This window comes from Bubalus kerabau, chromosome 10 (assembly GCF_029407905.1).
Source record: "Bubalus kerabau isolate K-KA32 ecotype Philippines breed swamp buffalo chromosome 10, PCC_UOA_SB_1v2, whole genome shotgun sequence".
Classification (NCBI taxonomy): domain Eukaryota; kingdom Metazoa; phylum Chordata; class Mammalia; order Artiodactyla; family Bovidae; genus Bubalus; species Bubalus kerabau.
This window is the reverse complement of record NC_073633.1, coordinates 79,109,749-79,137,016: the sequence shown is the minus strand read 5'-3', so window position 1 is coordinate 79,137,016 and position 27,268 is coordinate 79,109,749. Positions and strand designations below refer to the sequence as shown.

Sequence of the window (27,268 nt, the reverse complement as noted above, 5' to 3'; positions counted from 1 at the left end):
TAGGCAAAACACTCTCCAACATACATCACAGCAGGATCCTCTATGACCCACCTCCCAGAATATTGGAAATAAAAGCAAAAAGAAACAAATGGGACCTAATTAAACTTAAAAGCTTCTGCACATCAAAGGAAACATTTAGCAAGGTGAAAAGGCAGCCTTCAGAATGGGAGAAAATAATAGCAAATGAAGCAACAGACAAACAACTAATCTCAAAAACATACAAGCAACTCCTACAGCTCAACTCCAGAAAAATAAATGACCCAATCAAAAAATGGGCCAAAGAACTAAATAGACATTTCTCCAAAGAAGACATAAAGATGGCTAACAAATACATGAAAAGATGCTCAACATCACTCATTATCAGAGAAATGCAAATCAAAACCCCTATGAGGTACCATTTCACACCAGTCAGAATGGCTGCGATCCAAAAGTCTACAAGCAATAAATGCTGGAGAGGGTGTGGAGAAAAAGGAACCCTCTTACACTGTTGGTGGGAATGCAAACTAGTACAGCCACTATGGAGAACAGTGTGGAGATTCCTTAAAAAACTGGAAATAGAACTGCCTTATGATCCAGCAATCCCACTGCTGGGCATACATACTGAGGAAACCAGAAGGGAAAGAGACATGTGTACCCCAATGTTCATCGCAGCACTGTTTATAATAGCCAGGACAAGGAAGCAACCTAGATGTCCATCAGCAGATGAATGGATAAGAAAGCTGTGGTACATATACACAATGGAGTATTACTCAGCCATTAAAAAGAACACATTTGAATCAGTTCTAATGAGGTGGATGAAACTGGAGCCTATTATACAGAGTGAAGTAAGCCAGAAAGAAAAACACCAATACAGTATACTAACGCATATATATGGAATTTAGAAAGATGGTAACAATAACCCTGTGTACGAGACAGCAAAAGAGACACTGATGTATAGAATAGTCTTATGGACTCTGTTGGAGAGAGAGAGGGTGGGAAGATTTGGGAGAATGGCATTGAAACATGTGTAATATCATGTATGAAACGAGTTGCCAGTCCAGGTTCAATGCACGATACTGGATGCTTGGGGCTGGTGCACTGGGACGACCCAGAGGGATGGTGTGGGGAGGGAGGAGGGAGAAGGGTTCAGGATGGGGAGCACATGTATACCTGTGGCAGATTCCTTTTGATGTTTGGCAAAACTAATACAGTGTTTCAGGTTTAAAAATAAAATAAAATAAAAAAAGAAAAGGAACAAAGTTGGAGGACTCACACTTCCTGATTTAAAAACAGGTGTCTGATTAAAGAACAAGATGTGATAATGTGATAATGACACGAGGACCGACTTACAGATCAATGGAATCGATTTGAGAGACCAGAAATAAGCTATTACTTTTATATCAATTTATGTTTGACAAGGGTGTCAAAACAATTCAATGGAGAAAGAATTGCTTTTTCAGTCAATGGTACTGTGACAGCTGAATATCCATATGTGAAAGAATGTAGTTGGACTCCTTCACACCATACACAAAAATAACTCAGAATAGATCAAAGATGTCACATAAGAACTGTAACTTAGAAGAAAACATGGGGGCAAATCTTCATGACCTTAGACTAGGCAGTGGTTTCTTAGCTATGTCACCAAAAGCACAAACAAGAAAGAAAAAATAGATTAACTTGATTTCATAAAAATTAAAAATTGTTATGCTTCAAAGAGTACCATCAAGAAAGTGCAAAGATAGCCTATCAATTAAGAAAAAATCTTTTCAAGTCATATATCTAATACAAGATTTGTGTCTAGAATACTTAAAGAACTCCAACCACAAAGATATAAAGACAAATTACTCAATTAAAAATGGCCAAAGGATTTGGCTATGTAAATAGCCAATGCTGCTGCTGCTGCTGCTGCTAAGTCGCTTCAGTCGTGTCCGACTCTGTGCGACCCCAGAGACAGCAGCCCACCAGGCTTTCCCGTCCCTGGGATTCTCCAGGCAAGAACACTGGAGTGGGTTGCCATTTTCTTCTCCAATGCATGAAAGTGAAAAGTGAAAGTGAAGTCGCTCAGTCATGTCCGATTCTAGCGACCCCATGGACTGCAGCCCACCAGGCTCCTCCATCCATGGGATTTTCCAGGCAAAAGTACTGGAGTAGGGTGCCATTGCCTTCTCTGAAATAGCCAATAAACACATGAAAAGATGCTCAATTAGCCTTTGGGTTACTACAGATCAAAACCACAGTGAGATAGCATTTCACACCCATTAGAATGGCTATAATAAAAAAAATAATAAAATAACAAATGTTGACCAAAAAAAATAAATAAATAAAGGAAATCAGTCCTGAATATTCATTGGATGGACTGATGCTGAAGCTGAAACTCCAGTACTTTGACCACCTGATGTGAAGAACTGACTCTTTAGAAAAGACCATGATGTTGGAAAAGATTGAAGACAGGAGGAGAAGGGAATGACAGGATGAGATGGTTGGATGGCATCACCGACTCGATGGACATGAGTTTGAGCAAGCTTCAGGAGTTGGTGACGGACAGGGAAGCCTGTCGTGCTATAGTCCATGGGATCACAAAGAGTCGGACACAACTGAGGGACTGAACTGAACTGGACCAACTGAGCCAAAATCTAGAAGCAACCCATATGTTCAGCAACAGGAAAATGGATAAACAAGTTATGGCAAACCAATGCAATGGAATACTAGTAAGCAAGAGGGCTGAACTATTTATACCTCCAACAATATGGATGAATCTCAAAAACATTAAGCTGAGAGTAGTGGGAAAAAAGTCAAAAGAGTACAAATAACATAATTCCATTTATATACTATCCTAGAAAATTTAAACTAGGATACTATGTCGGAAAATAGATCAGTGGTTGCCTAGAGGGCGGCAAGGGGGAGGTTACAGAGAACAATGGATTACAAAGGAGAATGAGGATAAAAATGTTCATTTTCTTTCTTCTTGTGATGGTTTCACAGGATGTCAAAACTGACAAATTGGACACTGTATACGTGTGTGGTTTATCAACTGCACCTTGGTAAAGCTTTTAAAATGTGAATCAAAGTAAAGCTGGTTCCCATGGCAGCCTTCTCTCTCTCCCCCACTGCAAGGTACTGAAGTTCTGTCCTCCCCTTACCAACTCAAATATTCCCAGCCATTTCTGGGCAATTGAGAAAACTCAAAACCAATGAAATCTAGCACTTGTCCTTCTGCTCTAGCCCAAGGAGAGAAGTTTGAGGACCACACCAAATGGAATGTCTCTCTGATCCCTTCTGTGTCCTCCTGGGAAACTCTCCTGGCTTTCTGATTTATATTCGAGTTACTAGATAAACCTTGATATGTAGGCCACAATTTAGTTCTTGTCTGACTCCTCTGTGTCCCCAGTTACTGGACCCTATTTGCAACAGTCAGGAGCCACTAACTCAAGTCAAACCTAAAGAGCCCTTAAGACAGATAATGCTGACACAGCCTGGATTCCCCTGCTGCCACATTCAGCTCACTCTGTTTATTCCCATGAGCCAAGTGTTTGCCAAATAAGCCCCCAGTTTTCCTGGCATCTCTGGACAGATATGTGTAAAGCTAGTTAATGTGTAAAGCTAGCTATGTGAATGGTCCTCTATCCAGGGCTACTATAGCCTCATTGAAGCTTATTTCTCTTCCCTTCCAGGCTACTAACCCAGGATAAGAAATGAAGCAACATGAAAGCATTGAGAGGGAGAAGGAAATGGCAACCCACTCCAGTAGTGTTGCCTGGAGAATCCCATGGATAAAGGAGCCCAGCGGGCTACAGTCCATGGGGTCGCAAAGAGTCAGACACGACTGAGTGACTAACACACACACACACATTGAAAGTAAAAGTCACTCAGTCGGGTCTGACTCTTTTATACATTCCATGGAATTTTCCAGACCAGAATACTGGAGTCGGTAGCTGTTCCCTTCTCCAGAGTATCTTCCCAACCCAGGGATCAAACCCAGATCTCCTGCATTGCAGGCAGATTCTTTACCAGCTGAGCCACTAGGGAAGACCAGGTCTGACTAGGAAGATCACAAAAAGCCTTCTCTCCAGGTAGTATTCTGAGCAAGATCTATGTTTGTACTCATTGGGTCCTCATTTCTCACTATTTTGGAGTCTCTCAAATAAAAATGTTTTCTGAACACTTGGCTTTGACAATTACTCTAAGCTGTTTGATTGTTGTAACAGGGCTAACCTGAACTAGCTGCTGCTGCTGCTGCTAAGTCGCTTCAGTCGTGTCCGACTGTGCGACCCCATAGACGGCAGCCCACCAGGCTCCGCCATCCCTGGGACTCTCCAGGCAAGAACACTGGAGTGGGTTGCCATTTTCTTCTCCAAACCTGAACTAAAGTAAGCGCTAAATCATTTACTTGCCTGACTCTTTTAAGCTCTGATAATTTGTATGCCTCCTATAAGGGCATCTCTTGATAGGACTCAAGCATTGTGTTGTCTTCCTACAATGGTGGCATTTACATACAAATTAATGACCAGGACTGTAATTTACTCTGCTGAGAATGAAGTGACCTGATAATTAAATTTCTGCACATGCAGAGAAAACATGAAACCAGAATGCTTGTTCTTGCTTTCTTTTACCCAACCCCCAATAGTTCTCTATCACGCGAATGAATCCTTATAAGCAAATGTGAATCAACATTTTAACTTACAAACGTTCTGATTAAGAAGACAAAAAAAATCTCATTGCCATGGATACTAAAATGAAGGGCTTGGGATATATTAGCAAGGCTGAGAAAGATACTGAACAGATCGCGTACTTTGCAGGTGCTGAGTTTCTAGATTTCTATAATAATTGTTCAATTTATTCACTCATCTTCCCATTCCATGCAGCAAATCATCCTTAAGGCAATTTCCAAAGTTGTTTTATTTTGAGATAAAACTCAACTGTAGCCCAGTCAAGCTACAGTGATAATTTCTATAAAGTAATTTCCGTGTCTTTAGCACCAAATTCACAGTAAATATACCCAAACATATCATGATAACTGAAAAAAATATAGACTGAACATACTCACTTAGCTAAGTAACAGCTTTTTAAGGAAAAATAAAAGCAGAAAAGCTCTATTCCAAAAGTCACACAATTTGCACATCAGATATTCAGTGGTGGTATGCACATATCATAATAATAGCCCCCCTAATAATCTCCCTGAAAATTAGATAATAAATAATGTTTCTCCATTTTCAGAAAAATTAATGGAATATTTTCTAAATGTTCCATTTTTTCCCATACAGCTTTGGATGCCCATATGTTTTGGGTGCCTGTTATCACACATATGCTGACAAGCACAAGTAGGTAATAACAGAAATGAATATGAACAAAGAAATATGGACATCATTTATCACGCCTCTATGAAGTGACTTAGCAGCAGCGGCAGGGCTTCCCTGGTGGCTTAGTGGTAAAGAATCTGCCTGCCAATGCAGGAGACATGGGTTCGGTCCCTGGGTCTGGATTCCCTGCAGAAGGAAATGACAACCCACTCTAATATTCTTGCCTGGGAAATCGCAGAGGAGCCTGGCAGGCTACAGTCCATGAGATCTCAAGAGTCAGACATGACTTAATGACTAAATAACAACAACATATCAAAAACAACAACAACAACATATCTTGCCTCTTTCTTTAACATGCTTTGTCATGCACATGCATACTCATGGCTATGACTATTACATGGCTTACACAGTCCAGCTAGTTTCTACTGATAAAATGATGAAAATAAATGCATTAAAATTTCATAGGGTACCACAAAAAAACACCTTAATTTTCAGACACTGAACCAATTGAACAAGCCTAGCACCACTGAATGAGAAATACTGCCCTGGGTACTATAATGTTCCTTGTTCTCTCTATATTCTTAACTGCCATGAACAGTTCACCTTCTATGACTTTTCTTACTTACATTTTCTAAATGGGTTTTTCTGTAGCTGTGACTTCTCTAACATGTTCAAAGAATTTGCAGTCTTAACTCATTGTTCTCTAGTCTGTCCTCCTAGTGTCTAACATACAATTAGAAATAAAACAAATGCTTCAGTAATTAATAAACACATAAACTTAAAATCAGTATAATACCATATTAGTTGGAGTTCTCTAGAGTAACAGAACCAATAGTAGAAAAAAAAATACATACACATACACACACAACTGGCTCCCATGTAATTATGGAAGCAGAAAAGTCCAAAAAACTGCAGTTGGCAAGCTGGAGACCCAGGAGAGCCAGTGAGTCATTCCATCCTGACTGAGAGAACCTGGAGAGCCAGTGGTATAAGTTCCAGTCTGAGGGCAGGAGAAGATCAATGTTCCAGCTCAAGGAGTCAAGCAGGCAGAGCTCCCCCTTGCTCAGGTCTTCAGTTGATTAGGTAAGGCACAACCACCTTAGGGAGGGCAATCTGCTTTATTCTGTTGACCAGTTCAAATGTTAGTTCAGTTCAGTCGCTCAGTTGTGTCTGACTCTTTGTGATCCCATGGACTACAGCACAACAGGCTTCCCTGTCTGTCACCAACTCCTAAAGCTTGCTCAAACTCATGTCCATTGAGTCGGTGACACCATCCAACTGTCTCATCCTCTGTCGTCCCCTTCTCCTCCTGCCTTCAATCTTTCCCAGCATCAGAGTCTTTTCTAAAGAGTCAGTTCTTCACATCAGAGGTGAAAGTATTAGAGCTTCAGTTTCAGCACCCATCCATCCAATGAATATTCAGGACTGATTTCCTTTAGGATGGACTGGTTTGATATTATTGCAGTTCAAGGAACTCTCAAGAGTCTTCTCCAACACCACAGTTCAAAAGCATCAATTCTTTGGTGCTCAGCTTTCTTTAGAATCCAACTCTCACATCCATACATGATTACTGGAAAAACCACAGCCTTGACTAGATGGACATTTGCTGGTAAAGTAATGTCTCTGCTTTTTAAAATGCTGTCTAGACTTTTCAAGGTAATGGCATCCCACTCCAGCACTCTTGCCTGGAAAATCCCATGGATGGAGGAGCCTGGTAGGCTTCAGTCCATGGGGTCGCTAGGAGTCGGACACAACTGAGCGACTTCACTTTCACTTTTCACTTTCATGCATTGGAGAAGGAAATGGCAACCCACTCCAGTGTTCTTGCCTGGAGAATCCCAGGGACGAGGGAGCCTGGTGGGCTGCCGTCTATGGGGTCACACAGAGTTGGACATGACTGAAGCGACTTAGCAGCAGCAGCAGGCTTTTCACAGCTTTTCTTCCAAGGAGCAAGCATCTTTTAATTTCATGGCTGCAGTTACCATCTGTAGTGATTTTGGAGCCCAAGAAAATAAAGTCTGTCACTGTTTCCATTGTTTCCCCATCTATTTCCCATGAAGTGATGGGACCACTACCGTGATCTTAGTTGTTTTCAATGTTGAGTTTTAAGCCAGCTTTTTCACTCTTTTATTTCACTTTCATCAACAGGCTCTTTAGCTCCTCTTCACTTTCTGCCATAAGTGTAGTGTCTTCTGCATATCTGAAGTTATTGATATTTCTCCTGGCAATCTTGATTCCAGCTTGTACTTCATCTAGCCCAGCATTTCACATGATGTACTCAGCATATAAGTTAAATAATCAAGGTGACAATATGTCAAAAATCAAAGGAGCCTTGATGTGCTCCTTTCCCAATTTGGAACCAGTCCGTTGTTCCATGTCCACTGTTCCATGTCCGTTGTTCCATGTCCATGTCTAACTGTTGCTTCTTATCTCACATACAGGTTTGTCAGAAGGCAGGTAAGGTGGTCTGGTATTTCCATCTCTTGAAGAATTTTCCACAGTTTGTTGTGTTCCACATAGTCAAAGTTTTAGGCATAGTAAATAAAGCAGAAGTAGATATTTTTCTGGAACTCTCTTGCTTTTTCTATGATCCAACAGATGTTGGCAATTTGATCTCTGTGTTTCCTCTGCCTTTTCTAAACCCAGAGTGAACATATGGAAGTTCTTGGTTCATGTACTGTTGAAGCCTGGCTTGGAGAATTTTGAGCCTTACTTTGCTAGCATGTGAGATGATTGCAATTGTGAAGTAGTTTGAACATTCTTTGGTATTGCCTTTCTTTGGGACTGGGATGAAAACTGACATTTTCTAGTACTGTGGCCACTGCTGAGTTTTCCAAATTTGCTGACATATTGAGTGCTGCACTTTCACAGCATCATCTTTTAGGATTTGAAATAGCTCAGCTGGAATTCAATCACCTCCACTAGCTTTGTTCCTAGTAATTCAAATGTTAACCTCATCACAAACATCCGCCCAGACACATTCAGAATATTTGACTAACAATCTTGTTACCTCATGGCCCAGTCAAGTTGATATATAAAATTAACTATCACAAATACCATATAAAAGCCAAAGGGAGGAAGAATGCCAACAAGAAGCAGATCATGCACAGGTTTTAATCCTAGCTCTGACAATTTCCAGTTGAATAATCTTGGGTCATCAATAAACCTCAGTTTACTCCTCCTTAAAAATTAGACCAGCTTTTTGTTCTTGCTATTCAGAAGCCTGAGGCCATACAGAACCTCTTGTACTACAAACTCACAGAAATGACGATAAAATTAGAAAGACACCTGGTATTAGCCCAGAGGGGTAGCCAACTTGTTTGCAGGTCATAGACTGATATCTCAGATATGAATAGCCTTGGGATCATGCAAGGCTGGATTCAGCACCTCAGCATAAGACTTCTATTCTTCATGTACACCCATGGCTGATTCATGTCAATGTATGGCAAAACCACTATAATACTGTAAAGTAATTAGCTTCCAGTTAAAATAAATACATTAAAAAAATAAAAGTGACTAAGGAAGCAAAAAAAAAAAAAAAAAAAGACTATTACTCTTTAAATAATGCTGCCTCTTTCTTTTAAAAGAGGACTAGTAAAATTTCATCTAACAGTTTGTACTTAGAGAAGTGGGAAGAAAGCTTGCTATTTGTTTGGAGCTGTGAATGGAAAAGAAATTATCCTGTGAGAAATAAAAACATCATGTCTTTACCTCTTACAGAAGTATAATATCAATGCAGGGCAGAAATCTGAAAGCAAGAAATTACTAAGCAAATCCAAGAGAGTTTGTACTAACAGAGGCAAGTACAAAATTGTTCACTTCCATAAGCAAAAGTACAGGGGATTATATCCATCACCACTTTCAAAAGCAAATGCCTTCTGAAGATGAGCTCACCCACAAACACACAGAAGATAATACATAAGAGGCATTAAACTAGCATGAGGTGAAATGCAAAACAATCTAAGAATATACAGTAATCGCAAGCATATGTGGAAGAGTTGTAAAAATCAGCCATGTATCAGGGCACAAAAGAAGCTTCAAAAATACAGTTAGAACACATTTTAATTTCAATGCAGTTAGAAATAAAACAAGAGTTTTTTAAATTATAAAAATGCTTCTGGAAACCAGAAACCACAATTTTAAATAATTGATGGGTCAAAAAAAGAAACCCTAATTGGAATGATAAAATATTAATAACTAAAAAATAATGAACACATCACATATCATACACTTGTGGGATATAGTTAAAGTGGTACTTAAAGAAAATTTATGGATTAATTTAGAGTATATATTATGAGTCAAGAAAAAGATGAAAAAATTAATATGATAGAAATGTCAACTCAAGGTATTATTGATCAACAGATTAAACCAAACTACACAGAAGAAATAGAAAAGAAGAAAGCAAATATTAAAAAAATATAACTACAAAGAAAACACTAAAAAATACAGAAGATATTATAAAAACTATCTTTTAAAGATAAACCATTGACAAGGTTGATTCAGAAAAATATAACTATAGACACTGTGGGCATTTAAAAATCACAAGAGAAAAAAGATTTAATTTTTTTTTGAAAAGAAAAAATAGAAAACACGTAGACCAATAACCACAAAAAAAAAATAAAATGTAGAAAAACAATTCAAAAGGGACATATCACATCCAGATGGATTTATATGATTTTTTCTAGCCTTCAAAGGAAGGTAACTTGCTCTTTTATATAAGCTATTCTAGAAGGGAAAACCCATATCATTTATGAAATTAAAGAAGGTAATTTATATAGTAACTCAATCTCTGATGATCCTAGTTATAAACATCCTAAAGAGCAGCAAACAAAATTTAAATGTATTTTTTTAAATGCACTGAAAATAAAAATTCAGAGATGTTTAAATACTTGGAAATTTTCTAAAGTATAAATAATCATGCTAATATAATCATCTCAATAGATGTATAAAATCATTAAATAAATTTCAACACTTTCAAGAGTTTTTGAGATTAAAAAAAAAAAAAAACTCTTCAGAAACTAGGAATAAAAAGAAACATTGTCAACCTGAAATAGATAATCTACCATTCATCACACTCAAAGATAAACTTTAACATTCCTTAGAGACTATACCAGGTTGCTCAGATGGTGAAGAATTCTCCTGCAATGCAGGAGATCCAGGTTCCATCCCTGGGTCAGAAATATCTCCAGGAGAAGGGAATGGCAACCCACTTCAGTATTCTTGCCTAGAAAATTCCATGGACAGAGGAGCCTGGTAGGCTATAGTCCATGGGGTCGCAAAGAGTTGGACTCAACTAATACTTTAACTTTCAGAGACTATGAAAAACTTGGAAAACAAGAAATAAAATTCCAAAAGATCAAACTAAGTTAAAAAAAAAAATTGAGGTCAATTTTAAATTAAGAGTTCATTAAGGAGATCTCTGCCTCTGATCAAGACAGAAAAACAAATACTAAGTCTCCTCTCTCACATGAAACAACTAAAAACCTGGACATAACCCATGGCTTGAAAGATACTAAACAAAGGCAACAAAAAATAGCAATTCCTAAGAGATGAGATATAAGCAAGTTAGTCCTATGATAGTCCAAGCTGATTACCCGGAGAACGTTTTGAAGCCATTGTCTAGGGAAGGGGAACCCAGGCAAGGTTGGTGGTCTCCCTGATTTGAGGTGATAAAGCTAAGAGGCCAAGGGGACCACACTATGAAAGCTCAGGAAACAGTATTAAAGAGGAGAGCTAAAAAGAGAGAGAACTCTAGAGATCTGCCATACTTGAGTTTTCAGCTGAAAACTGGTAAGTGAGCAAACTATGGAAAGAACCACTCAAACTGGTCAGGAAACAGTCCCTTGAACTCACACAGAGTCAAGAATAGTGCTCTGGACAACTAGTTTAGAGTAGAAAATCTTATAATTGATGTGGCATTGAGAAAACCACTGAGAAGGGTTTTGGCTCAGTGGGGAAGAACAATTAAATCTAGATAAAACATTACTTAGGTCCTTCCTAAAAAGGCTTAAAACAAAGACCTAAAAGGATCAAGCAGTTTTCAAGTTGTTTAACCACAACTCAGAGCAATGCTTATGAATATTTCTATATCCAACATGCAACAAGATAAAATTCATGATGTATGACATTCAATCAAAATTTTCTAGGCACACCAAGAAGCAGAAAGATATTGTGTGTAATGAGGGGGAAAGTCAATCAATTGAAATGGAATAAGAAATGACACAGATAATAGAAAACATAGGCAATTCTTAGCCAAGGACATTAAAACAGTGACTATCACTGTATTCCATGTATTCAAGAAGTTAGAAGAAATTACGAACACAATAAGTAGAGAGTCAAATGCAAATTTTGAAGCTGAGAACTACACTAAAATGAAAAAACTAACACTGATTGGGGTTAATCACAGAATTGGACAATAAAGAAGAAAAGAGTAGTGAGCTTGAAAACGGTAAAAACAATTCAAAATGAAACACTGAGAAATATAATCATTGGGCAAAGACGAATAGAGCTTCAGTAGCAGTGGCACAATTTGAGGTAGCATAAAATATATATCAGAGAAGGCAATGGCACCCCACTCCAGTACTCTTGCCTGGAAAATCCCATGGACGCAGGAGCCTGGTGGGCTGCAGTCCATGGGGTCGCTAAGAGTTGGACACGACTGAGCGACTTCATTTTCACTTTTCACCTTCATGCATTGGAGAAGGAAATGGCAACCCACTCCAGTGTTCTTGCCTGGAGAATCCCAGGGACGGGGGAGCCTGGTGGGCTGCAGTCTATGGGGTCGCACAGAGTCGGACACGACTGAAGTGACTTAGCAAAATATATATAATTGATGACCCTGAAGGAGAGAGGGGAGCAGGAAAAATATGTGAAGAAATCACAGCCAAACTTTTCCATATTTGATGCAAATTATAAACCCACCAATTCAAGAAGTAGAAAACATCCTAAGTCCAAGAAATATGGGAAAACTACACTAAGGCAAATCATAACCAAATTGCTAAAAACCAGTTGGTCTGCTAAGTCGCTTCAGTTGTGCCCGACTCTGTTCGATCCCATAGACAGCAGCCCACTAGGCTCCTCTGTCCCTGGAATTCTCCAGGCAAGAATACTGGAGTGGGTTGCCATTTCCTTCTCCAATGCATGAAAGTGAAAAGTGAAAGTGAAGTCGCTCAGTCCTGCCTGACTCTTCGCGACCCCATGGACTGCAGCCTACCAGGCTCCTCTGTCCATGGGATTTTCCAGGCAAGAGTACTGGAGTGGGTTGCCATTGCCTTCTCCAAAAAACCAGTCGGAGATGGTCAGAAACCAAACAACACAATGAACCCTAATATAGACTCTGAACTAGTCAACAATAATGTATCAATACTGCTTCATCAATTATAACGAAAGTACCACAACAATCTAAGATAAATAACAGGAGAAACAAGGCTGGAGGAGAGTATTTGGGAACTTTTCATACTTTTTACTCAATTTTTCTGTAAACCTAAAACTGCTCTGGGAAAGTAGTCTACTGATTTTTTTTTAAATAGAGGGGGAAAAAAGACACTATGAACAGAGAAATGTAGACAAGAATGTTAGGAGACTTCTCATTGTGAAATCTCACAGTGAAAAAATATTTTTAAAGTGCTAGAAGAAAAAGCTGACAGTATTCTAGACCAAGAGAAAATATCTTTCAAAATACAAGGCAAAATAAAGACTTCAGAAAGAATCTGAGTGGCAAAAAAAAAAAGTTAAAAAGTCCTTCAAACAGAAGAAAAATGATACTAAACATAAATCTGCATCTACACAAAGAAATGAAGAGCACCTGAAATTACTATGTGGGTAAATACACAAAGACTTAGGTACTTTTAAATTTTTTTAAGTGTCCCAAGTTTTACAACAGACTGGTTCCAAATAGGAAAAGTACGTCAAGGCTGTATATTGTCACCCTGCTTATTTAATTTATATGCAGAGTACATCATGAGAAATGCTGGGCTGGAAGAAATACAAGCTGGAATCAAGCTTTCCGGGAGAAATATTAATAACCTCAGATATGCAGATGACACCACCCTTATGGCAGAAAGTGAAGAGGAACTCAAAAGCCTCTTGATGAAAGTGAAAGTGGAGAGTGAAAAAGTTGGCTTAAAGCTCAACATTCAGAAAACGAAGATCATGGCATCCGGTCCCATCACTTCATGGGAAATAGATGGGGAAACAGTGGAACCAGTGTCAGACTTTATTTTTCTGGGCTCCAAAATCACTGCAGATGGTGACTGCAGCCATGAAATTAAAAGACACTTACTCCTTGGAAGGAAAGTTGTGACCAACCTAGATAGCATATTGAAAAGCAGAGACATTACTTTGCCAACAAAGATCCGTCTAGTCAAGGCTATGGTTTTTCCAGTGGTCACATATGGATGTGAGAGTTGGACTGTGAGAAAGCTGAGCACCAAAGAACTGATGCTTTTGAACTGTGGTGTTGGAGAAGACTCTTGAGAGTCCCTTGGACTGCAAGGAGATCCAAGCAGTCCATTCTGAAGGAGATCAGTCCTGGGTGTTCTTTAGAAGGGCTGATGCTAAAGCTGAAACTCCAGTACTTTGGCCACCTGATGCGAAGAGTTGACTCATTGGAAAAGACCCTGATGCTGGGAGGGATTGGGGGCAGGAGGAGAAGGGGACGACAGAGGATGAGATGGCTGGATGGCATCACCAACTCAACGGGCATGAGTTTGAGTGAACTCCAGGAGTTGGTGATAGACAGGGAGGCCTGGCGTGCTATGATTCTTGGGGTCACAGAGTCAGACACGACTGAGTGACTGAACTGAAGTTTTACATATGTGTTACAATATACAGATGTTAATTTTGACCTTTCAGAATCTTTCTCTCTCAAGAAAGACATCTGGTTTTCTTTTATGAAAACATGCCTCCATGAGGTTTGAGTAGGCAAATAATTCAGACACTGGCAATGAGAGCCAACCTCAGAACTTTGCTGTGTGTATGCATTAGTCACTCAATCATGTCCAATTTTTTATGACCCCATGCATTGTAGCCTGCCCAGTTCCTCTATCCATGGAATTATCTAGGCAAGAATACTAGAGTGGGTAGCCATTCCCTTCTCCAAGGAATCTTCCCAACCCAGGGATTGAATCTAGGTCTCCTGCATTGCATGCAGATTCTTTACCATCTGAGCCACCAGAGAAGCCCTAGAACTCTACTGGAAATATTTAAAAAGCTTCCCAGGTGGCACAGTGGTAGGTTCGACCCCTGGGTCGGGAAGATTCCCTGGAGTAGGAAATGGCAACCCACTCCATTCTTGTCTGAAAAATTCCAAGGACAGAGGAGCCTGGTGGGCTGCAGTCTGTGGGGTCACAAAGAGTTGGACACAACTGAGCCACTAAACACACACACACACTCCTGCAGCTGAGGTTAAGGTAGTAGGATATAGGCCTGTATCTGCCATCACCTAGGAGACAGTCTGCCTGAGAAAAAAACCAGCACAAAAAACAGTAGAATCAAGAATTTTGGATTCTTAATACTAAGACCCCCTGTGAAGTGGAGCCAATCGTTTCCATATGGAAGCACAATTCACTGGGCTTTTCATTTCTGTGAACTAAAAAACTCTAGTGTGTGTGTATGTGTGTGTGTGTGTGCGTGTGTGTGTGTGTGTGCATGCATGTGAGCATGCACATTTAAGGCCCTTTTGATTAAATTTCTGTCACTTGCACCCAAAAGGATTCTGACTGGTGTAGTCAAGTGCAAAGAGTATTACAGGTGAGAGTGAAGAGATCTCTATTCTAGATTTTCCCCTGACAATACAGAATTATAAAATCTTGGCCAAGGAACTTTATATCGCTCTCTTCTCTGAATTTCTACAAGAAATGCTGTCTACATAATTCATTAAGCAAATAAGTATGTACTGCTTTGTGACATGTCTTCTAGCTTAACTAGCTATTTTTAAATCTTTATTAACATTTTATTCACTTATGCCTTATTTCCCCAACTGAATTATATCCTTGATTCCTCCCACATAGCTGATGTATCCGCTGAACCCAAACACATTTACAGCACAGCTAATGTGAGTAAGCTAACCTTTAAGGGTTCTCTCAGTTTAAAAGAAATTTGTGATACTTTAAGAGTCAGAAACCACTGAGCATCTGAGCACAAACACAGTTTAAAACAACCAAATACCACAAATACCACAACTAGGGCCCCAAATATCACAACTGCTCTCTGATTCCACAGCATTTATTTCATACTGACAAAGCTACCTCATGCTTTGTACCTTAAATACCATGATTCTCTGGAAGCAGAGTCCGCTATAGACCTTTACAGCCCCAAGATGGAGCTCGGTGCCCTTGACTCTGTCAGCATCCTGAAAGCACTGGCTGAACTGAATTCAGCTCCATCCAAAATTCCCTTTATGTTCAGAAATATTTTCCTTCACTTATGAAGATAGAAAGTGAAAAGCCAAAGAATTTAGAATCAAAAGACACAGGTTTTAGCCTTGATCCTGCCACATGTTAGCTGTGTGACTTGTCCTTTGTTACTTGACTTTTCTGAGGCTTCAGTTCTTCATATGAAAATACTGATCCCTGCCTTCCCCTTTTTTAAGGTTTTGGTGAGGAACAAGAGAAATCATTTGTAGGCAAAAGACTCTAAAAGCAAAATTTACTAAACCACAAAAACAAAGGACAAAAGGAAAGATATACGCATTTGAATGCAGAGTTCCAAAGAATAGCAAGGAAAGATAAGAAAGCCTTCCTCACTGATCAATGCAAAGAAATAGCAGAAAACAACAGAACAGGGAAGACTAGAGATCTCCCCAAGAAAATTAGAGATACCAAGGGAATATTTCATGCAAAGATAGGCTCAATAAAGGACAGAAATGGTATGGACCTAACATAAGCAGAAGATATTAAGAAGAGGTGGCAAGAATACACAGAAGAACTGTACAAAAAAGATCTTCACAACCCAGATAATCACAATGGTGTGATCACTCACCTAGAGCCAGACATCCTGGAATGTGAAGTCAAGTGGGCCTTAGGAAGCATCACTATGAACAAAGCTAGTGGAGGTGATGGAATTCCAGTTGAGCTGTTTCAAATCCTAAAAGATGATGCTGTGAAAGTGCTGCACTCAATATGCCAGCAAATCTGGAAAACTCAGCACAGGACTGGAAACGGTCCATTTTCATTCCAATCCCAAAGAAAGGCAATGCCAAAGAATGCTTAAACTACCACACAATTGCACTCATCTCACACAGTAGCAAAGTAATGCTCAAAATTCTCCAAGCCAGGCTTCAACAATACATGAACCGTGAATTTCCAGATGTTCAAGCTGGTTTTAGAAAAGGCAAAGGAACCAGAGATCAAATTGCCAACATTCGCTGGATCATCAAAAAAGCAAGAGAGTTCCAGAAAAGCATCTATTTCTGTTTTATTGACTATGCCAAAGCTTTTGACTGTGTGGATCACAATAACTGTGGGAAATTCTGACAGAGATGGGAATATCAGACCACCTGATCTGCCTCTTGAGAAATCTGTATGCAGGTCAGGAAGCAATAGTTAGAACTGGACATGGAACAACAGACTGGCTCCAAATAGGAAAAGGAGTACATCAAGGCTGTATATTGTCACCATGCCTATTTAACTTATATGCAGGGTACATCATGAGAAACGCTGGGCTGGATGAAGCACAAGCTGGAATCAAGATTGCTGGGAGAAATATCAATAACCTCAGATATGCAGATGACACCACCCTTATGGCAGAAAATGAAGAAGAATTAAAGAGCCTCTTGATGAAAGTGAAAGAGGAGAGTGAAAAAGTTGGCTTAAAGCTCAACATTCAGAAAACTAGGATCATGGCATCCAGTCCCATCACTTCATGGCAAATAAATGGAAAAGCAGTGGAAACAGTGGGAGCCTTTATTTTGGGGGGCTCCAAAATCACTACAGATTGTCACTGCAGCCATGAAATAAAAAGATGCTTACTCCTTGGAAGAAAAGCTATGACCAACCTAGACAGCACATTAAAAAGCAGAGACATTACTTTGCCAACAAAGGTCTGTCTAGTCAAGGCTATGGTTTTTCCAATAGTCATGTGTGGATGTGAGAGTTGAACTAGAAAGAAAGCTGAGTGCCAAAGAATTGGTGCTTTTTAGCTGTGGTGTTGGAGAAGACTCTTGAGAGTCCCTTGGACTGCAAGGAGATCCAACCAGTCCATCTAAAGGAAATCAGTCCTGAATGTTCATTGGAAGGACTGATATCGAAGCTGAAACTCCAATACTTTGGCCACCTGATAAGAAGAACTGACTCATTTGAAAAGACCCTGATGCTGGGAAAGATTGAAGGCGAGAGGAGAAGGGTATGACAGAAGTTGAAATGGTGGATGGCATCACCAACTCAATGGACATGAGTTTGAGTAAACTCCGGGAGTTGGTGATGGACAGGGAAGCCTGGCATACTGCCATCCATGGGGTCTCAAAGAGTCAGAGACAACTGAGTGAATGAACTGAACAATGTACTCATTATATAATATATAATATCCCATTTAAAACTGTGTAATATCCTCAGAGGTAGCCATTGTATGCTTACTCAACAGAAGAAGTTCCTGGGATCCACAGAAATCAAGTAATGTGTAGGCTTTGTCTGACTCCAAAGTTCATATTCCTTCCATTACATTATTCTACTTGGTAAACACAAAGCAATATGCAAATAACAGGTGTTTCCCCAGGTGCCAGGGAACCACGAAAAAAGAAAGGCTGGGCCTCAAATGATAAAGGACAAACACAATCAAAGTGGGACCCAAAGAGTTTCTGCTTATCCACAGTAGCTGGGATTGTCAAAATTCAGGTACGTGTCCCAAGACAACTTTTCCCTCCTATATCCGAAGCCAAGGATACTAACTGTTTATGTCCCTCTTTCCTGATGAGGGTCAGAATCTGTAAATGCACTTCAAACAGCAAAATCCACTGATCAGAACTGCCTACAGAATGAAGCTACTATTCAAACTTGTGCCCTGTAAAGACAGCTTTCATTCTGTTTAGAGACTGTAGAGCAGAGGTACAGGCAAGCCTGGAATCAGGAGAGGAAAAGGAAAGATAATGGAAAGGAATTCACTTATTTAAAAGTCCATCTGCTAGGACTTCCCTGGTGGTCCAGTAGTTAAAGAATCCACCTGCCAATTCAGGGAACATGGGTTTGATCTCTGGTCTGCGAAGATCCTGCATGCCACAGGGCATCTAAGCCCACGCACCGCAACTACTGAAGCCTGAACACTCTAGAGTCTATGCTCTATAACAAGAGAAGTCATCACAATGAGAAGCTCATGCACTGAAACTAGAGATTAGCCCCCACTTGCTGCAACTAGAGAAATCCTGGGCACAGCAACAAAGACCCAGTGCAGTCACAAATAAATAAATAATTTTAGAATATGCTTTAGAAAAAAAGTCCATCTGCTTAATAAACAGCATGAGATACCAGTCCCAGGGCATGATGTCAGACACAGTTGACAAACAAAAATAGACCCAGCCCTCACCTGGCAATTATAATCCCATTAACTCTCTTCTATGATATCAAAAGCCTTCAGAGGGCCAGAAAGCAGGCAGAAAAAGTGGGCTCATCTCAGAAAGCAGAAATAGCCTAGATGGGTCAGTAACTTCAAAGACTGCCAAGCATGCAGCTGGAACACTTGGCACTTAGATTTCAGAATTCAGGTTCTCTTGGATTTTTAAAAAGGAAAAAACAGTGCACATATCATAGTCTATTTAACACCCCAGTAGGGTCTGGGGCAACATCTTATAATAAGATGCATTAATAATTAAAACATGCAAATATTCACTCTAAGAGAAATAAGTGAAAGTTCTAAATAACCTCGTCTCAGTTCAAGTCATCCCTGATATTTGGAAAAAATTCCTGTTTTCAAGGTCTTGGATTTGGAGATTCCAAATAAGGGTTTGTACACTTGTATCAAGGATAAATACTGCATATATCAATCTAAGATAAAAGTTAATTTTATGTGTCTGATCTCTAGAAGAGACATCCCAAATTATATGTGGGTGTTTAAAAAGCTATGCAAAATTTTTCCCCACAAGATTTATTGAGAAATATTTTTTTTAGATATAAGAATCAAATATTCTAAAATATTTTAAGATATTAAAGAAATCCATTTTTAGAATAAAACATAACTCTAGGGGTTGGAGATAGCACAGAGTAACTGAAGAAACTATAAACATACAAGGTAAACATGAGAAGTGCTTATCTACCGAAACCCAGGAATGAACCAGAACTGTGGTGTTGGAGAAGACTCTCGAGAGTCCCTTGGACTGCAAGAAGATCAAACCAGTTCATCTTAAAGGATATTAGTCCTGAATATCCATTGGAAGGACTGATGCTGAAGCTGAAACTCCAATACTTTGGCCACCTGATGCAAAGAACTGACTCTTTGGAAAAGACCTGATGCTGGGAAAGATTGAAGGCATGAGGAGAAGGTGATGACAGAGGATGAGATGGTTGTATGGCATCACTGACGCTATGGACATGAGTTTGAACAAGCTCCTGGAGTTGGTGATGAACAAGGAAGCCTGGCGTGCTGCAGTCCATGGGGTCACAAAGAGTCGGACACAATTGAGCAACTGAACTGAACTGAAACATGAGAAAAGTAGAAGGACCTTGTGAACAGGGTTCCTGCCACAATTAAGCTGAAGGGGTCAGAAGCCCATGCTGCTGAAAATCACTTAATGTGGAAACCAGGGTTTTCAGGGCACCTGAGACCTGCTCTTGCAGCTCAAAGGCAAAGATGTTGAAGAAATGCAGTGACTTGTCCGCTGATGATGCACTCCGAGGTTGCTGCTTTTGAGTCCTACCTATTGATCCACACATGAAATGTGATACCACGGAGGAGGCTATTCCCCTGATCTTCCACAGCAAGGCAGCCTCATGCTTCCCTGCAGCCTTCCTGCTCATCTCTTGGCGCCAGTGCTCTGAAGGGTTCTGCTTTGAGCACTTGGCTCAGTCCACATGCTGGACCTGCTAATCTCAGACCACCCACAGCTTCAACTGCCACGTCCAGAATGGCAACCGGCAAAAGCAGCTCCTCCATTCCCTCCCGAGCTCTTCACTCATGCATTCAACACCAGCCTCTGGCCAGGGTCTTTCTACAACTCCCACCATGGCCATCCTGCACCCACCTACTCCCAACCTTTCTCCTTTATTCACATCCTCGTGTTTCTGTGCACAGAATGACCTCTGCTCCCTCTACTCCCATTCACAATATTTTATTGGAGTAAAGATGATTTACAATGTTGTGTTAGCTTCATGTGTACAGCAAAATGATCCAGTCATACATATATATGACAATATATATATGTGTATATATATGAAAGTGTTAGTCATTCAGTCGTGTCCAACTTTTTGTGGCCCCATGAACTGTAGCCCATCAGGCTCCTCTGTCCATGGCATTCTCCAGGCAAGAATACTGGAATGGGATGCCATGTCCTTCTCCAGGGGATCTTCCTGACCTGGGGATCAAAGCCTGGTCTCCTGCATTGCAGGCAGATTCCTTACCATCTGAGCCACCTGGGGAGCCCATATATCTATACATATTCCTTTTCAGATTCTTTTCCCTTATAGATTATTACAAAATACTGAGTATAGTTTCCTGTGCTATACAGTAGGTCCTTGTTGGTTATCTAGTTCATATATTGTTGTTCTTGTTTAGTTTCTCAGTCCTGTCTGACTCTTTTGCTACCCCATGGACTATAGCCTGACAGTCTCTTCTGTCCACAGGATTTTTCAGGCAAGATTACTGGAGTGGGTTGCCATTTCCTCCTGTAGATCAAGGGATCCTCCTGATCCAAGGATTGCACCCATGTCTCCACGTCTCTTGCATTACAAGTGGATTCTCTACACTGAGCTGCCAGGGAAGCTCATTTCATATATAGCAGTGGGTATGTCAATCCCAAACTCCTAATTTTAACATCATTCTTCAAAATGCTTAAACTTCTTCAGGATCTGTTCTCCCCTCCCCTTTCCAAAACACAAACCTGAGCTTGGGTTTCTTTCCCTTATTCTTGCTCCTCCTCCTGTCAGCACTTATCCCAGTCGAAACATTTTACCAAAACAATTTAATATTCTCCATGTACTTGTACACATCACCTCTAGAGAGGGAGCTCTTTAAAAGCGGGAGCAGAGTCCCTCTCTTTGCATCCTCACAGCCAAGCTAGTGTAGTATCAGGCCCACAGCAGCTGCTCGATAAATATTTATTAAATGAAAGCAGTAATTAATTAGCCACATCCAACCACAGTGGGAAGAATTGGAACCCCCAAAGCATCAAGCACAGAAAAGTACCTGTCACCATAATCAGGCACAGAGTGGGTGTTTAACACAGATGTGTCCAACGGTTGTTATATATTTCACTAGCATTTATTCAACTCTTTATCTTGTATTTCTGATATACATATATTAAATGGGCTTATGTGGTCTGGAGGACAGCCCCAACTCTTAACAGGAAACAGCCTTTCACATTCCAAGTAGCTTATGAAGACGCCCTTGGAACAGAACCCATTGGTAAGCAGGGGTGGAAAGTAACCACTGTTCATCAAAATTAGCTTCCATGAATCTATTTCAATTTCTTTTTGCTAAACTTGTAAGTGAATATCTACTTGTCTCTTTAATAAAATTTAACACATTTTCCCTCATTAATTTATTCCTGTATTCTACATTCTACTCTTCTTTTTTTTTTTTTAAACTGTTGCAGAATGTCTTCCAATCACCAGCTACTAAGCAAACTGGGAATAGATTGGGTACCTCAGTCAGGCTTGCTTTCCCTCCTGACTCTAAGGGAGTCATTATACTAGCCATTCTCCAGACGTGATCCTGGGAGGTTCAGTTCAGCTCAGTCAGTTCAGTCGCTCAGTCATGTCCAACTCCCTGTGACCCCATGAATCACAGCACTCCAGGCCTCCCTGTCCATCACCAACTCCTGGAGTCTACCCAAACTCATGTCCATCGAGTTGGTGATGCCATCCAGCCATGTCATCCTCTGTCGTCCCCTTCTCCTCCTGCCCCCAATCCCTCCCAGCATCAGGGTCTTTTCCAATGAGTCAACTCTTCACATGAGGTGGCCAAAGTACTGGAGTTTCAGCTTCAGCATCAGTCCTTCTAATGAACCCCTGGACTGATCTCCTTTAGGATGGACTGCTTGGATCTTCTTGCAGTCTAAGGGACTCAAGAGCCTTCTCCAACACCACAGTTCAAAAGCATCAATTTTTCAGGGCTCAGCTTTCTTCACAGTCCAACTCTCACATCCATACGTGACCACTGGAAAAACCATAGTTTTGACTAGACGGACCTTTGTTGGCAAAGTAATATCTCTGCTTTTTAATATGCTATCTAGGTTGGTCATAACTTTCCTTCCAAGGAGTAGGCGTCTTTTAATTTCATGGCTGCAGTCACCATCTGTAGTGATTTTAGAGCCCAAAAAAATAAAGTCTGACACTGTTTCCCATCTATTTCCCATGAAGTGATGAGACCAGATTCCATGATCTTAGTTTTCTGAATGTTAAGCTTTAAGCCAACTTTTTCACTCTCCTCTTTCACTTTCATCAAGAGGCTCTTTAGTTCTTCTTCACTTTCTGCCATAAGGGTAGCATCATCTGCATATCTGAGGTTATTGATATTTCTCCCGGCAATCTTGATTCCAGCTTGTGCTTCATCCAGCCCAGCATTTCTCATGATGTACTCTGCATATAAGTTAAATAAGCAGGGTGACAATACACAGCTTTGACATACTCCTTTTCTTATTTGGAACCAGTCTGTTGTTCCATGTCCAGTCCTAACTGTTGCTTCCTGACCTGCATATAGGTTTCTCAAGAGGCAGGTCAGGTGGTCTGGTATTCCCATCTCTTTCAGAATTTTCCACAGTTTATTTTGATTCACACAGTCAAAGGCTTTGGCATAGTCAATGAAACAGAAATAGATGTTTTTCTGGAACTCTCTTGCTTTTTCCATGATCCAGCGGATGTTGGCAATTTGATCTCTGGTTCCTCTGCCTTTTCTAAAACCAGCTTGAACATCTGGAAGCTCATGGTTCATGTATTACTGAAGCCTGGCTTGGAGAATTTTGAGCATTACTTTACTAGCGTGTGAGATGAGTGCAATTGTGCAGTAGTTTGAGCATTCTTTGGCATTGCCTTTCTTTGGGATTGGAATGAAAACGGACCTTTTCCAGTCCTGTGGCCCCTGCTAAGTTTTCCAAATTTGCTGGCATATTGAGTGCAGCACTTTCACAGCATCATCTTTCAGGATTTGAAATAGCTCAACCTACCCTGCTTTTTTATCTTCATTTTTTACCCCCTTAATTCAATGGATTCAGTGTTGTTAAGAGCTATTGTAATACAATAAAGAGATGAACAGAATCATATAATTCTGACCAAATAATTCAAAGTACAAATCAAAGCAATATACAAGCACAAATAGAAACAAGGTGTATTGTCAAAAATAAGATGTTAAACAATTGAGCTATGTGTCCTTGGAACTACTTCACCCTGAGTTCTAGAACAAACACTAAAAGTGATCATGATGCAGGTTGAAGTTAAGGGGGCAACCATTTCCATCAACGTGTCAAATAACCTGAAGGTTGGAATCTGACCCTAACAACACCCTAGGGGCAAGATTTGACCCTCCACAGGGCTTCCCTTGTGGCTCAACTGGTAAAGTATCTGCTTGCAATGCAGGAGACCTGGGTTCAATACCTGGATTGGGAAGATCCCCTGGAGAAGGGAAAGGCAATCCACTCCAGTGTTCTGGCCTAGAGAATTCCATGGACTGTATAGTCCATGGGATCACAAAGAGTCAGACATGACTGAGCGACTTTCACTTTTCACTTTCAGGGCTTCCCAGGTGGTGCTAGAGGTAAAGAACCTGCCTGCCAATGCAGGAGACATAAGAGATATAGGTTAGATCCCTGGGTCGGGAAGATTCTCTGGAGAGTGGAATGACAACCCATTCCAGTATTCTTGCCTGAAGAATTGCATGGACAGAGGAACCTGGCAGGCTATAGTCCATAGGGTCACAAAGAGTCAGACACAACTGAAGCAATTTAGCACAGCACTCAAAAATTACCCATCTCGTCCAGGACAATAGATAGGCATATGGAAACGTGAGGTCACTTTAAAAAAAAGACACTGCGCCTGTCATAGCCACAAAAGATACAAGACATTCTAAGAAAACTATGGTCTGCAGGTACAATGTTCAGTCAAGTTCACCCTTGACAGTAAAGCTTTTGTCATTTTCTGGAAGATGACTGTGTTGACAGACAAAAAATTGACAGTTTTTATTTCAGAGTGAGGGGTAAGGGTTTTGAGGCTTATTTAAAACAGCTTTGAATTGTGGTGCTGGAGAAGATGCTTGAGAGTCCCTTGGACAGCAAGGAGATCGATCCAGTCTATCCTAAAGGAAATCAAGCCTGAATATTCACTGGAAGGACTGATGCTGAAGCTGAAGCTCCAATACTTTGGCCACTTAATGTGAAGAGTCCATTCATTGGAAAAGACCCTAATGCTGGGAAAGATTGAAGACAAGAGGAGAAGGGGGTGACAGAGAATGAGATAGTTGGATGGCATCACTGACTCAGTGAACATGAGTTTGAGCAAACTCCGGGAGATAGTGAAGGACAGGAAAGCCTGCCGTGCTGCAGTTCATGCAGTTGCCAAGAGTCGGACACGACTGAGTAATTGAACAACAACAATATTGTAAATAATCTTGTGATAGTTTCAGGCAAACAGTGAAAGGATTCAGCCATACATATAAATGCATCCATTCTCCCCTAAATCCCCCTTCCACCCAAGCTGCCATGTAACACTGAGCAGAGTTCCATGTGTCACGCAGCAGGTCCTTGTTGCTTGTCCATTTGGAGTATGACCTACCTGTGCATTTACAGCTGATGTATTTCTAAAACTACAGAATTAAAAAATAAACAAAATCTGATGAGGGTACCCAAAATAATGAGGGGTAAAAATTTATTTCATACATGGTAATGACATTTTCACTAGACAAATGGGCTGGGAAAAAATCTGTTTACCAAAATACTCTATTCCTGGGGAAAAGAAAACATTAACCACTCCTACTTTAACGCTTCCTTAATTAGTGTTCTAAAATTTTGTTAAATGTACCTTAATGAGTTTTTTCTTAACTAAATTTGGAACCTCCCCAATCTACCAATATTATGTTTAATCAGATTTTCAAAACTTGTTAATGATACTTTTGTCTGCAAAATTTACCAGGCATTTAGAGGTAATAGACATTGTCATTATTCAGTATCATTACCCTAAAATAGTATTAGGAGAGTATGCTATTTTAATTCTGATCACACAAGGAAAGAAATTAAAACCAAAAATACTAAGTGGCTTTTCCATAGTGAAGAAAATTATAAAAAAGTTATCTTCAAATAATCCTACGTTTCTGACATTTCAAATTTTATTAAGATATTCAGTTGCTGACAATAATTCCAACATTCACCTACCTTCTTTATTTTTAGGATTCTACCATCTTTCTTTTATAATCTGACTTTCCTTCCACTTCCCATGTTTCTCTTTCTTTCAACTTATTGGGTCATTTATCTCAGGATTCCTGTTTCATTCATCTCTGCTACTGAATTCCCTCCTAACCTCTCTAGCCATTGTCAAAGTAATTCACCTGCTATTCTGAACTCCATAAAATTCCCTTACAAATTTATAGTCTGAAAATTGTGCTGCTGCAATTTTTTAGAATTTTAGTATCTGCAGCCTCTTGCAGATGAAGTCCATCTTTCCTGAATAGGCCCTTTCTCATGTCCAGATTTCCTAATTTACCCAGGGAGGTGAGCCTTCCAATACCAGATAAATCTAAAGCCTTCTTCTTTGGCCAAACTCACACACACAGACACCATCCACTCTTACCTTCAGTACAAGGCCTAGATCCTTGGTATCAAGCATTACTGAGTTAGAGTCACCACTTGATCCCGATTTCCTAATTTACCCAGGGAGGTGAGTTTGCTATCAAGTCACTGCCTGAGTCACGATGCAGGTTCCCCATCATCACCTACTTGTGTGATGAGCAAGTTCACTGTATCCTCCAGGTCCCAGCTTCCCGGACCGTAACATGCAGGGACTCTGATTTCTAAATTATTTTCAGTCCTAAAACACTATCACTTACAGGCTTACATTTGCCTTTCTTGTTTTCACGATCGGTAGAATTTAAAAGATGTCCCAAAGTTCAGCTACCCTTCGCGTAGATTAGTAACTATTTGCCTTTCAAATGAGGTTGAACTATTTTTTTCCACCTTTGAAATATACTGTGAACATCATCTCCATTTCTGAATAGCTTCACGGTGTTTTTCTAACTATAGTGTTTGTGCTAAATGTGAATAGACCTGCAAATTAATGCAGTTTAGCTCATTTGAAACCCAGATTGTAAGTCTTTCTCTGAACTCAACCAAATAGGAGTTAGTTTTGAGGACATCATCATGTTTAATATCAAGAGGCTACAGTTATTTGTGCATTGTGACCTTTTATCCTTTAATGTGCTGCAAATATTTTCAAAGAAACTTTACAGCCAACATTCAAAATAATAAACAAAGTAGATTTTAATAGTTCAAGAAAATCTCTTCTATGTAGCTTGTGTGCTTTTCAATATCTCATGTAATCTTCACAACAATTCTATGAGACAGGTATTATTGTTTCTCCCCATTTTATAGATAAGGAAACTGAGGCACGGAGAATGTAACATAACATGCCCAAAGTCACCTACGCTTTAATCACAGGCAGTTTGTTTCCAAAGTTCATGTTCTTCAACTTGAATTAAATGATATGACATCTCTGATGTTTACTAATAATCAAATGCAACAGATACATTACGACCTCAATTTTCTTCCTTTGCAGCTTTTCACTTGATGAATACAAAAGGCCACTGTCTGGAAATCCATTTTATTGCATTTATGCTTGTCTTCAATCAATGATAACACACTCTATTCACTA

The 27,268-nt window shown here is 40.0% G+C and overlaps 1 protein-coding gene and 1 non-coding gene across 4 annotated transcripts in view; both read right to left on the bottom strand.

Annotated features, from left to right (window-relative positions):
- Positions 1–27,268, bottom strand: part of SYT16 (synaptotagmin 16) — a 330,623-nt gene that overhangs the window by 82,973 nt on the left and 220,382 nt on the right. The gene's annotated exons all lie outside the window — the stretch shown is intronic.
- LOC129622179 (small nucleolar RNA SNORA7) lies at positions 22,001–22,140 on the bottom strand. Its single transcript, XR_008699856.1, has one exon. It is a non-coding gene; the product is annotated as a small nucleolar RNA SNORA7 (small nucleolar RNA).